This window comes from Papio anubis, chromosome 8 (assembly GCF_008728515.1).
Source record: "Papio anubis isolate 15944 chromosome 8, Panubis1.0, whole genome shotgun sequence".
NCBI lineage: Eukaryota > Metazoa > Chordata > Mammalia > Primates > Cercopithecidae > Papio > Papio anubis.
In genome coordinates, this window is record NC_044983.1 from 118,630,464 (window position 1) to 118,643,560 (window position 13,097).

At 40.2% G+C, this 13,097-nt stretch overlaps 1 protein-coding gene and 1 pseudogene across 1 annotated transcript in view; one reads left to right on the forward strand and one right to left on the reverse strand.

The window, feature by feature from the left end:
* Window positions 1–1,008: 1,008 nt before the first annotated feature.
* Window positions 1,009–3,324, forward strand: LOC101017867 (annotated as a pseudogene).
* Window positions 3,325–6,783: 3,459 nt separating this feature from the next.
* ATAD2 (ATPase family AAA domain containing 2) overlaps window positions 6,784–13,097 on the reverse strand; it is a 104,356-nt gene continuing 98,042 nt past the window's right edge. Inside the window, exon 29 of the mRNA XM_009213544.4 lies at window positions 6,784–6,801. The gene's annotated coding sequence lies outside the window, so the exon portion shown is untranslated. The remainder of the gene's footprint in view (window positions 6,802–13,097) is intronic.

The window sequence follows — 13,097 nt, forward strand, 5'->3', positions numbered from 1 at the left end:
CCCAACATGCTGGGATTACAGGTGTGAGTCACTGCACCTGGCCCCATCTGTTTTTAACCTAATTAATTAACTGCTGAATGCTCTCTTCTTTTATCAATATTTATATATAAATATAATATTTCTTGGTATTTTATACTTGTTCCCAGAGCTAGTAGAAAACAAAACAAAACTCCCACAACCCTTCAGTCCTTTCTGCAGTTATTTTGCTGACTGACTATGCAAAGCTTAGAATATACAGTCATAACTAAATGGATTTCAATCTCATGAAGGTACCCAATATGTAAACAATTAACTTTGAGAAAATCAAACTGAAAATTTGTTCTTTCATGGCCTTGGAATGAGATAAATCTAACAGAAGCAGCTTCTAAAAATATAATCAAGATGATCTTGTATCTTTTTAAAAATAAGCCATTATGAGCAAGATCCTTCTCTTCTTTTCTGAAGTATGGGCTTCCCTTCACTGTAGCCATATGTGCCTCCGTTTCTTGTTAAACTCATATCTTTCTATTCTACTTTCTTGATCCGCTTCTTATCTATTTATCCAGCAATTAAGTCAACTGATACTTATTTAGTGCCAACTGTGAACTGATTGTGGTAGGTGCTAGATCTATAATCATAAAACAAAAGAAAACAAAACAAAACATCATTCCTGACCTTAAAGAGCCTATGATCTCTTAGTGAAACCAATATTAAATAAATAAGCATTAAAAAATACCTAGTCGCCGGGCACAGTGGCTCACGCCTGTAATCCCAGCACGTTGGGAGGCTGAGGCAGGTGGATCACTTGAGGTCAGGAGTTCAAGACTAGCCTGGCCAACATGTAAAACGCCGTCTCTACTAAAAATACAAAAATTAGCCAGGCGTGGTGGCAGGCACCGGTAATCCCCGCTACTTGGGAGGCTGAGGCAGAAGAATCACTTGAACCCAGGAGGCAGAGGTTGCAGTGAGCCGAGAGCATGCCGTTGCACTCCAGCCTGGGAGACAAGAGTGAGACTTCGTCTCAAAAAAAAAAAAAAAAAAAAAAAAACCCTAGTCAAGGTATGTGTCACTGCATAGGCATGGGCATGGGCACAGTCCTCCCCTACACCAGTGACCGATATCACCAGCTGTTGAAACTCAGTGGTGAGACCATGAGTCCAGCCTCATGCCCTGGCTTTTGTAGAAAAAGGAGCACTAGTTGTTGTGAATTATTTAAGAGGGAGTTGGTAAAGGCTCCTTAGTTGCTGATGAGGTTGTTGAAGAAATAATAAACAAAGGTGGAAAAGTGGTGGCCAACTATGATTCAGTGAAAACAGGAGAGAAGATTGTAAAGACAGCACTGGATGCTTTTAGAATAGATGTTGTGGTCAACAGTGCTGGAATTCTGAGGGACCATTCTTTTGCTAGGATAAGTGATGAAGACTGGGATATCATCCACAGAGTTCAATTGTGGGGCTCATTCCAGGTGACCCTGGGAAGTGTGGGATCACATGAAGAAGCAGAAATATGGAAGGATCATTATCACTTCATTAGCTTCAGGAATAAATGGCAGCTTTGGCCAGGCAAATTATAGTGCTGCAAAGTTGGGTCTTCTGGTCCTTGCAAATTCTATTGCAGTTGAAGGCAGGAAAAGCAACATTCACTGTAAAACTATTTCTGCTAATGCTGAATCAGGGTGGACTCAATTATGCCTGAAGATTTTGTGGAAGCCCTAAAACCAGATTATGTAGCATTGCTGGTCCTTTGGCTTTGCCATGAGAGTTGTGAGGAGAATGGGGGTTTGTTTGAGGTTGGAGCAGGATGGATTAGAAAATTATTCTGGGACCGGACCCTTGTAGTGGTTGTAAGACAAAATCAGCCAGTGACTCCTGAAGCAGTGAAGGCTAACTGGAAGAAGACGTGTGACTTCGAGAATGCCAGCAAGCCTCAGAGTATCCAAAAATCAACTGGCAGTGTAATTGCAGTTCTAAGTAAAATAGATTCAGAAGGAGGAGTTTCAACAAATCATATCCATCATGCAACATCTACAGGAACATCAAGATTTGCTGGAGCTATTGGCCATACACTCCCTCCATTTTCTTCTGCTTATACAGAACTGGAAGCTATTATGTATGCCCTTGGAGTGGGAGCATCAATCAAGGATGCAAAAGATTTTAAATTTGTTCACGGAGGAAGCTCTGAGTTCTTCTGTTTGCCTGCCTTTGGCGTTATCATAAGTCAGAAATCTATAATGGGTGGAGAATTAGCAGAAGTTCCTGGGCTTTCAAGGAACTTTGCAAAGGTTCTTTATGGGGAGCAATACATGCAGTTATATAAACCACTTCCTAGAGCAGGAAAATGAAAATGTGAAACAGTTGTTGCTGATGTCCTAGATAAAGGATCTGGTGTAGTAATTCTTATGGATGTCTATTCTTATTCTGAGAAGGAATTTATGTACTATAATCAGTTCTCTTTCTCGTTGGCTCTGGAGGCTTTGGTGGAAATTGGACCTGAAAGTCAAGGTAACTGTAGCCATACCTGATAGACCACCTGATGCTGTACTTACAGATACCACCACTCTTAATCCGGCTGCTTTGTACTGCCTCAGCAGAGACTGGAATCTGTCACACGCTGATCCTAACTTTGCTAGCCTAGCACGTTTTGACATGTGTACATGGATTATGTACATGTAGATTTTTTGCCGGGCATGTTTTATAATGTGTCAAAGATTCAAGATGATTAAGACTTGTTTTGCAAAACCAGTATATCCAGGGCAAACTTGACAAACTGAGATGTGGAAGGAAGGAAACAGAATTCACTTTCAAACCAAGGTCCAAGGAACTAGAGACATGTCATTTCAAATGCATATGTGAATCTTATGCCAACATCTGATATTTCAGCTAAGACACCCTCTGAAGATGAGGAACTTCAGAATACTCTTGTATTTGAGGAAAAAGTTCACGGCCTTAAGGATGTTGGGTGTGAGATGGCAAAGAAAGTAAATGCTGTATTTGAGTGACATATTAATAAAGGTGGAAATATTGCCACTAAGTGACCTGAAAAGTGGTTCTGGAAAAGTGTATCAAGAACCTGGAAAAGGCTTTGCTGATGCAATCATCATACTTTCAGATGGAGATTTCATGGAGGTAGTTCTAGGCAAGCTTGAACCTCAGAAGGCATCTGTTACTGGCAGACTGAAGGCCAGAGGGAACATTGTGCTGAGCCAGAAACTTCAGATGATTCTTAAAGACTATACCAGGTTCTGGCTGGGCGCAGGTGGCTCATGCCTGTAATCCCAGCACTTTGGGAGGTCGAGGTAGGTGGATCACGAGGTCAGGAGTTCGAGACCAGCCTGACCAACATGGTGAAACCCTGTCTCCACTAAAAATACAAAAATTAGCTGGACGTGGGGGCAGATGCCTGTAATCCCAGCTACTCAGGAGGCTGAGGCAGGAGAATTGCTTGAACCCGGGAGGTGGAGGTTGCGGTGAGCCGAGATTGCACCACTGCACTCCACTCTGGGTGACAGAGTGAGACTCAGTCTCAAAAAAACAAAACAAAACAAAAAAAGACTACACCAAGTTCTGAAGGGCACACTATATTATTAATAAAAATAGAATAATTAAATACTCTCTTCACCCAAATATGCTTGATTCTTCTGCAGAAGTGATCAGAACTAAGATGCAGAGGAAGTTACTTACCATTTTCAGATGTCGATAACTTTTCAGATTTTTTTTTTTTTTTGAGACAGAGTTTCGCTCTTGTTGCCTAGGCTAGAGTGCGATGGCACAATCTCGGCTCACCACAACCTCCACCTCCTGGGTTCAAGCGATTCTCCTGCCTCAGCCTTCTGAGTAGCAGGGATTATAGGCATGCACCACCACACCCAGCTAATTTTCGTATTTTTAGTAGAGATATGGTTTCTCCATGTTGATCAGGCTGGTCTTGAACTCCCAACCTCAGGTGATCCACCTGCCTTGGCCTTCCAAAGTGTTGGGATTACAGGCATGAGCCACTGCGCCCAGCCCAGATTTTTATTTTCTACTATTTTTTAATGTATCATTATTTTTGCAAGGAACTATATATAAGCTAGCATATAGTTATCCTTCTGTTCTTAGATCTGCATCTTCATAATAAAAAATGTTCACTCTTTTAGATTCTTTAGAATTTGTGATAGCATTTATAAAAGTTAAAAGGAAAATTAAATGAATAAAGGCCACTTTGATACCTTTAAAAAATAAAAAATACCTAGTTAGAAATCATGAAATATGTAATGCAGGAATATTGTACATTAAATGAGAGGTTAAAATACGAAGTCTTGTTTAGATTCCAGAGGTAAGAAAAACTTCTCTAAGACAGTGACTTCTATGCTGATAAATGAAGGATAAGGAATAGAGGTTAGATAGGTATAGGAAAAGGAAAGAGCATTCTAGACAAAAGGAGCAGCGTATCAAAGAGCCCAGAGGTAAGAAAAAAAACTAAAAAGGCCAAGTGGAGGCCGGGCGCGGTGGCTCACGCCTGTAATCCCAGCACTTTGGGAGGCCGAGGTGGGTGGATCACCTGAGGTCAGGAGTTCGAGACCAGCCTGGCTAACATGGTGAAACCCCGTTTCTATTAAAAATACAAAAAAATTAGTTGGGCGTGGTGGCAGGCACCTGTAATCCTAGCTACTCCGGCGGCTGAGGCAGGAGAATTGCTTGAACCTGAAAGGCAGAGGTTGCAGTGAGCTGAGATTGTGCCATTGCACTCCAGCTTGGGCAACAAGAGTGAAACTCCATCTCCAAAAAAAAACAAAAAGAAGGAAGAGGGAAGCTGTTTCTGGTTTCAGCATTTAGATGGATGGTAGTGGAATTTATTGATACAAGGAACTTTGGAGGAGCAGCAAGTTTCAGGGGAAGATCAAGATACATGGGCTTGTAGTTCAGAAAAATGATATGACCTAGAGATAGAAATTCGGGAGCAGTTGTATACAGATGGTATTTAAAGCCTTGCGAGTAGAAAACACCACCTTGGAAAACAGTGTTGACTGGTAAGAGAACAGAACCCCACACCAAATCTGCAGAACAACATGAAGCTAACGGTAGAGGAGGATGCCATCAAAAAGGCAGAAAGGCTGGGCGCGGTGGCTTACGCCTGTAATCCCAGCACTTTGAGAGGCTGAGGCGGGCAGATTCCCTGAGGCCAAGAGTTCAAGACCAGCCTGGTCAACATGGTGAAACCCCGTCTCTACTAAAAATACAAAAATTAGCCGAGTGTGGTGGCAGGCACCTGTAATCCCAGCTATTCGAGAGGCTGAGGCAGGAGAATTGCTTGAATCTGGGAGGCGGAGGTTGCAGTGAGCCAAGATTGTGCCACTGCACTCCAGCCTGGGTCACAGAGGAAGACTCCACCTCAATCAAAAAAAAAAAAAGACAAAATGTTTAAGAACAAAAGAACAGCCATAGAATCTGGAGGAAAAATCACATGAGTGTAGAGTAGGCATAAGAAAGCAGGCAGAAGAAAAAATTTGTTTCAAGAAAGCTGTATGCTGTATTTTGTGGAATGATGCTAAGTGGCAGAATATAAAAAAAGACTAAAAAAGTGCACATTGATCCGGCCACATGGCTGTCACTGATCCCCTTAGACTAATTTGAAGAAGTGTTTTTGCAATTTGCTATGCCCTATTCCAATCATGCTCTTCTCCCTGACCAAAAATTTTAAAAAGCAAAAACGATTCTCCTACATTTTGCTTTGAAATTTGTAGCACTCCTACTCCAAGGTGAGCAATTCTCCTTCATATAAAATCAATTCAAAACCTCTTTCATTTCCTTCCTGACCTTATTCTCACATGAAAACCTCCCCATTTTCTGAGGACGATCCACTTCAAGGGGAGGAACTTAAAATGCCTGTTCTTTTTTTTTTTTTTTTTTTTTGAGACGGAGTCTCGCTCTGCTGCCCAGGCTCGAGTGCAGTGGCCAGATCTCAGCTCACTGCAAGCTCCGCCTCCCGGGTTCACGCCATTCTCCTGCCTCAGCCTCCCAAGTAGCTGGGACTACAGGCGCCCGCCATCTCGCCCGGCTAGTTTTTTGTATTTTTTAGTAGAGACGGGGTTTCACCGTGTTCGCCAGGATGGTCTTGATCTCCTGACCTCGTGATCCACCCGTCTCGGCCTCCCAAAGTGCTGGGATTACAGGCTTGAGCCACCGCGCCCGGCCTAAAATGCCTGTTCTTTCCCTCATTACTTCCAGGCATTCATAACTCTGCCAGTTTTCTGTGGAGTGAAACGTTGGTTCCAGCATTTGCCTCTAGCATTAATTCCATTATTTAACAAATATTTATCATGTACTTTTATCACTAGATATACAAAGACACAGTATTTATTCTCAAGGAGCTTATAGATTCGTAGAATAAACTGAGATAGTGGTATGATATAGATATAAACAAGTATTTTACTGAGAGGAATTACTTATGGACCATAAACATGTATAAAATCATTGATGATTGGGCCAGTGGAAATGAAGGCCACAGTAAGATGCCATTTTACACCATTTAATAGATACATGTTACAAAGTTTGACATTTTCAAATTTTGGAGGAGGAGACATGCATTCACAAAGTCTCTTGTACACTACAAGTGGAGTGGAAGTTCTGTGGCCGTTTTGAAAACCGTTTGACATCACCTCCTAAAGGTGGACATTCACATGCCTTATGACTCTAGGTATATACAGCAGTGTTGGCTACTTTCTGTTTGTCCCTTCAGGTCTGCTTTCTGCCCTTCTTCATCCTGTTTTCCACTAAGGTGTCTGACTTGTATGGATTGCATCAACGGGATCCCATACACCATTGCTTCTGGTTGGGTTAGCTGCTGGGGAGCAACAGCAGGAAAAGAGTGAGAGTGAGGTTAGGGCATTTATTCCAGTTCCCTCTGTGAGGTTGCTGTGGGGTGCCCATATCCCTCATCTGATGGTTACTGCTTCCCTCAAGGTAGCAGAATCTACATGACTTTCTCTTTCCAGGTTTCAGTAACTATTCCCCGCCCTTGTTCCTTTGGGCTTAGGGGTAGTAACTAGCACCATGCACCTACACATTTGTAAATAAATGCTCTTCACAGGTACTATGCTAAGACACTGACTGATACAGTAATTGACACCAGACCTAGGTTAAAACAAAACAAAAAACAGAAACTTCTCAGAATAGGATTCTGGAACTGGGTTAGTCATATATTCAAACGCTTGTGCTCTGTTGTGAATGGAAAATGATATAGCTGTTATGAAAAACAGTATGGCAGTTCTTCAAAAAATTAAAAATAGCATTATTATTTGATCCATCAATTTCACTTCTAGGTATATACTCAAAAGAATTGAAAGCAGGGCCGGACACAGTGCATCACGCCTGTTAGTCCAGCACTTTGGGAGGTTCAGGAGGGTGGATTGCTTGAGCCCAGGAGTTCCAGACCAGCCTGGGCAACATGACAAAACACCGTCTCTACAGAAAAATACAAAATTAGGTGTGGTAGCATGCACCTGTGGTCTCACCTACTCTGGAGGCTGAGGTGGGAGGATCACCTGAGCCTGGGGAGGTCAAAGTTGCAGTGAGCCATAGTCACACCACTGTACTTAAGCCTGGGTGATGGAGTAAGACCCTGTCTCAAAAATTAATAATAATAAATAAAGTAAAATAAAATAAATTGAAAGTAGGATATTTTATTTTTTTATTTTTCAGATGGCGTCTTGCTCTGTCACCCAGGCTGGAGTGCAGTTGCGTGATTTCGGCTCACCGCAACCTTCGCCTCCTGGGTTCAGGAAATTCTCCCTGCCTCAGCCTCCTGAGTAGCTGAGATTACAGGTGTGCGCCACCATGCCTGGCTAATTTTTGTATTTTTTAGTAGAGACGAGGGTTCACTATGTCGGCCATGCTGGTCTCAAACTTCTGAACTCAAATGATCTGCCCGCCTTGCCCTCCCAAAGTGCTGGGATTACAGGCATGAGCCACTATGCCTGGCCTGGAAGCAGGATCTTTTTTTTTTTTTTTTTTTTTTTGAGATGGAGTCTTGCTCTGTGACCCAGGCTGGAGTTCAGTGGCGCAATCTCAGCTCACTGCAACCTCCGCTTCCTGGGTTCAAGCAATTCTCCTCCCTCAGCCTCCAAAGTAGCTGAGACTACAGGCGTGCACCACCACACCCGGCTAATTTTTTTGTATTTTATTTTTAGTAGAGACAGGGTTTCACTAGGTTGGCCAGGCTGGTCTTGAACTCCTGACCTCAGGTGATCCAACCGCCTCAGCCTCCCAAAGTGCTGGGATTACAGGCGTGAGCCACTGTGCCCAGCCCTTCCAGGGTTTTCATAGTTTTAGATTTTACATTTAAGTCAGAAGGACAATTTTCTTATGTTAAACTTGTATCTTACAACCTTGTTAAACTCAACTATTAGTACTAGAGGCTTTTCTTTTTTTTTTTTTTTTTGTAGATTCTATTTTCTACACAGATGATCATGCTATATGTGAATGAAGACAGGTTTACTTTTCCTTTCTAATCTGTATGTCTTTTATTTCTGTTTTTTAATTATGGTAAAATACACATAACATAAAATTTGCCATCTTAGCCATTTTTAAGTGTTCAGTTCAGTAATGTTAAGTATATTCACAGAGTTGTGCAACCAATCTCCAGAACTTTGGCATCTTGCAAAACTGAAACTCTGTATCATTAAACAACTCCCTAGCTCCCAGCCCCTGGCAACCACCATTCTACTTTCTGTCTCTATGACTTTGACTACTCTAGATACCTCCTATAGGTGAAATCATACAGGATTTGTCTTTTTGTGATTGGTGCATTTAACTTAGCAAAATGGCCTCAAGATTCATCCATATTGTAGCATATGTCAGAATTTCCTTATTTTTAATGCTGAATAATATTCCTTTGTATGTATATACCGTATTTTGCTTATTCATTCATCCATGGATGGACACCTGGGTTGCTTCCACATTTTAGCTATTGTGAATAATGCTGCTATGAACATGGGTGTACAAATATCTCTTCAAGATCCTGCTTTCGGCCAGGCGCAGTGGCTAGTGGAAGACAACCTAGACAGTACCATTCTGGACATTGGAATGGGCAAAGATTTCATAACGAAAACTTCAAAAGCAATTGCAAAAAAAGCAAAAATTGACAAATGGGATCTAAGGAAAAAGAGCTTCTGCACAGCAAAAGAAACTATCAAGAGAGTAAACAGACAGCCTACAAAATGGAAGAAAATATTTGCAAACTATGCATCTGACAAAGGTCTAATATCCAGCATCTATAAGGAACTTGAACAAATTTACAAGCAAAAACCCAACAACCCCATTAAAAAGTGGGCAAAGGACATGAACAGACACTTTTCAAAAGAAGACATACATGTGGCCAACAAGTGTATGAAAAAAAGTTCAATATCACTGATCATTAGAGAAATACAAATCAAAACCACAATGAGCTACTATCTCACACCAGTGAAAATGGCAATTATTAAAGAGAGTAAAAAAATAACAGATGCTGGCAAGGTTGCGGAGGAAAGGGAATGCTTCTACATTATTGGTGGAAGTTTAAATTAGTTCAGCCACTGTGGAAAGCAGGTAGCGATTCCTCAAAGAACTAAAAATGGAACTACCATTTGACTCAGCAATCCCGTTACTAGGTATATGCCCAAAGGAATATAAATCATTCTATCATAAAGATACATGTATGCAAATATTCATTGTAGCACTATTCACAATAGCAAAAACATAGAGTCAACTTAAATACCCATCAACAACAGACTGGGTAAAGAAAATGTTGTATGTATACACCATGGAATACTATGCAGCCATAAACAAGAATGAGATCATGTCTTTTGTGGGAACATGGATGGAGCTGGAGGTCACTGTCCTTAGCAAACTAACACAGAAACAGAAAACCAAATATCACATGTTTTCACTTCCAAGTGGGAGCTAAATAATGAGAACTCATGGACACAAAGAGGGTGACAGTAGACACTGGGGTCTACTTGAGGGTGGAGGTTGGGAGAAAGGAATGTATTTTTTCTAATCCTTTAAGATCAGAAAATGACTGTATTTTTTCTGATCTCAGTACCTAGTATTGAGTAGTAGGCTTAGTACCTGGGTGATGAAGTAATCTGTACAACAAACCTTCATGACACACGTTTACATATATAAAAAACCTGCACATGTAACCCTGAACATAAAATAAGTTTTAAGAAAAGGAAAAAAATTGTCTTTCTACGTATTAGCAACAAACTATTGGAAATTAAAATTACAATGCAGGGGCCGGGTGCAGTGGCTCATGCCTGTAACCCCAGCACTTTTGGAGGCTGAGGCAGGTGGATCACGAGGTTGGGAGTTTGAGACCAGCCTGACCAACATGGTGAAACTCCATCTCTACTAAAAATACAAAAATTAGCCGGGCGTGGTGGCACGTGCCTGTAATCCAAGCTACTCAGGAGGCTGAGACAGGAGAATCTGTTGAACCTGGGAGACAGAGGTTGCAGTCAGCTGGGATGGCACCACTGCACTCCAACCTGGGTGACAGAGCGAGACTTCGTCTCAAAAAATATAATAATAATAAAATAAAATTACAATACAGTAGCACTTACAATAGGATTCAAAAATATAAAATACTTAGGAATAAATCTGACAAAAAATGTGCAAACTCTACATGAGGAAAACTAGAAAACATTGCTGAGAGAAATCAAAGAAGATCTATGTAAATGGAAAGATATACTGTATTTATGGATTGGAGGATTCAAACTTGTTAAAATGTCAATTTTCCCCTAAATTCAATCTAGAGTCAATACAATTTGAGTTAAAATTTTAGTAGGCCTTTTTTTGTGGGGGCGGGGGAAGAAATTGACAAGTTGATTCTGTAATTCACGCAGAAATTTAAAAGACCTAGAGTAGCCAAAACAACTTTGAAAACGAAGAACACAGAGGGAGAATTAAAACTATCTGATTTTAAGACTTATTATAAAGCTATAGCAATCAAGAGTATGCAGTATAGTAGAATAGAGTATGGAGTATAGTAATCAAGTAGATCAATGGAACAGAATAGAGCCCAGATATGAAACCATACATATAGAGACAACTAATTTTTGACAAAGGCACAATGGCAATTCAGTGGGAAAAGGATAGTTCTTCTTTGCATATGAATTATTTTTTTTTTTTGAGACAGAGTCACGCTCTGTCACACAGGCTGGAATGCAGTGGTGCAATCTCAGCTCACTGCAACCTCTGCCTCCCGAGTTCAAGCGATTCTCTTGCCTCAGCCTCCCAAGTAGCTGGGATTACAGGTGTGTGCCACCACGCCCAACAAATTTTTTGTATTTTTAGTAAAGACAGGGTTTTGCCATGTTGGCCAGGCTGGTCTCGAACTTCTGGCCTTAGGTGATCTGCCCACCTCGGCCTCCCAAAATGCTGCATATGGATATTCTTCAAAACATACTTCATACTGTAAACAAAAATTAACTCAAAATGGATCACAGCTCTAAATGTAAAACTTTAAATTATAAAACTTCTGGAAGAAAATACAGGAGAAAATTGTTGGGATATTGAGGGAAATATTTATTAGATAAAATGTCAAAACTATAATTTATAAAAGAAAAAAGTGATATATTTAAACTTTATCAAAATTTAAAATTTCTGCTTTTGAAATACTTATTAAGAGTTTGCGAAGTCAAGCCATAGAGTGGGAGAAAATATTTGCAAAGCATATAAAGGACTTGTATCTAGAGTGTATAAAGAACTCTTTTTTTTAAAACTAATCAGATGAATTTAAAGTTTATCAAAACTCTTAGAAATTATGAACATGATTCTTTTATTTATTTATTTATTTATTTATTTATTTATTTATTTGAGACAGAGTCTTGCTCTGTCGCCCAGGCTGGAGTACAGTGGCAACATCTCAGTTCACTGCAACCTCTGCCTCCCAGGTTCAAGCGATTCTCCTGCCTCAGTCTCCTGAGTAGCTGAGATTACAAGCATGTGCCACCACATATGGCTAATTTTTTAATTTTTAGTAGAGATGGGGTTTCACCATGGTAGCCAGGCTAGTCTTGAACTCCTGACCTCCAGTGATCTGCCCGCCTCGGCTTCCCAAAGTGCTGGGATTACAAGCATGAGCCACTGTGCACGGCATCAAATTTAAGATGGGCAAAAGATTTGGACATGTCACCAAAGAAGATATATGGATGGCAAATAAGCATGTGAAAAGATGCTCGATATCATTAATCAGTAGGGAAACGCAAATTAAAATCATGAGATACTACTAAATACCTAGAAGAATGACTAAAAAAACCAAAAAATATCTGACCATTCCAAGTATTGGCCGGGATATGGAGGAAATAGAATTATTGTGGGAATGTAAAATGGTACCATTTTGGAAAACAGTTTACCAGTTTCTTAAAAGTTAAACATATACCTACTATCCAGCCACCTCTAAGACTTGTACATAAATGTTTGTAGCAACTTGATTTGTAATTTTATCAATTGTGTACTTAAATAAATGCAGTTTATTATATGCCAGTTATATAATTATTATGTCAATTATATATATATTCTTTAAAACATACTTCATACCATGTACAAAATACCATATACCATATATATACATATATCAGTTAATGAAGAACTTATATATATGTTATTGTATATATGTATACAAGACATATACATATACACACACGCACACATACATATATGTATATTAATGAAGAAAAAAACGTGTTGATCTGATTCACAGATGGATCTATACAGTATGCAGGCACCAACCCCAAAAGTGGATGACTACTGTTCTACAAATCCCACTTAGAGGTAACCTTGAAAGACGACGGTTAAGGGAAATTATCCCATCAGGCAAGAACTTTGAGTGGTATATCTGGTAATCCACATCATGTAAAAGGAGAAAGAGCCTGAGGTATTGATCTACACTGGGCTATGAGAAGTGGATAATGAGTTGGCTGACAGGTCAAGGACTTGAAGGGAATGAAATTGGAAAATTGGTGACGTGAAGTTTTTGGGAAAACTAAATAGGTACGTAGAGTATGTGAATTATTAAATGTCTATCAAAGAGTATTCAAACCAGAAAGCCTCTCATTGATCAGTTGACAAGAGGACCTCATCCTGTAGATGTTAGTTTCT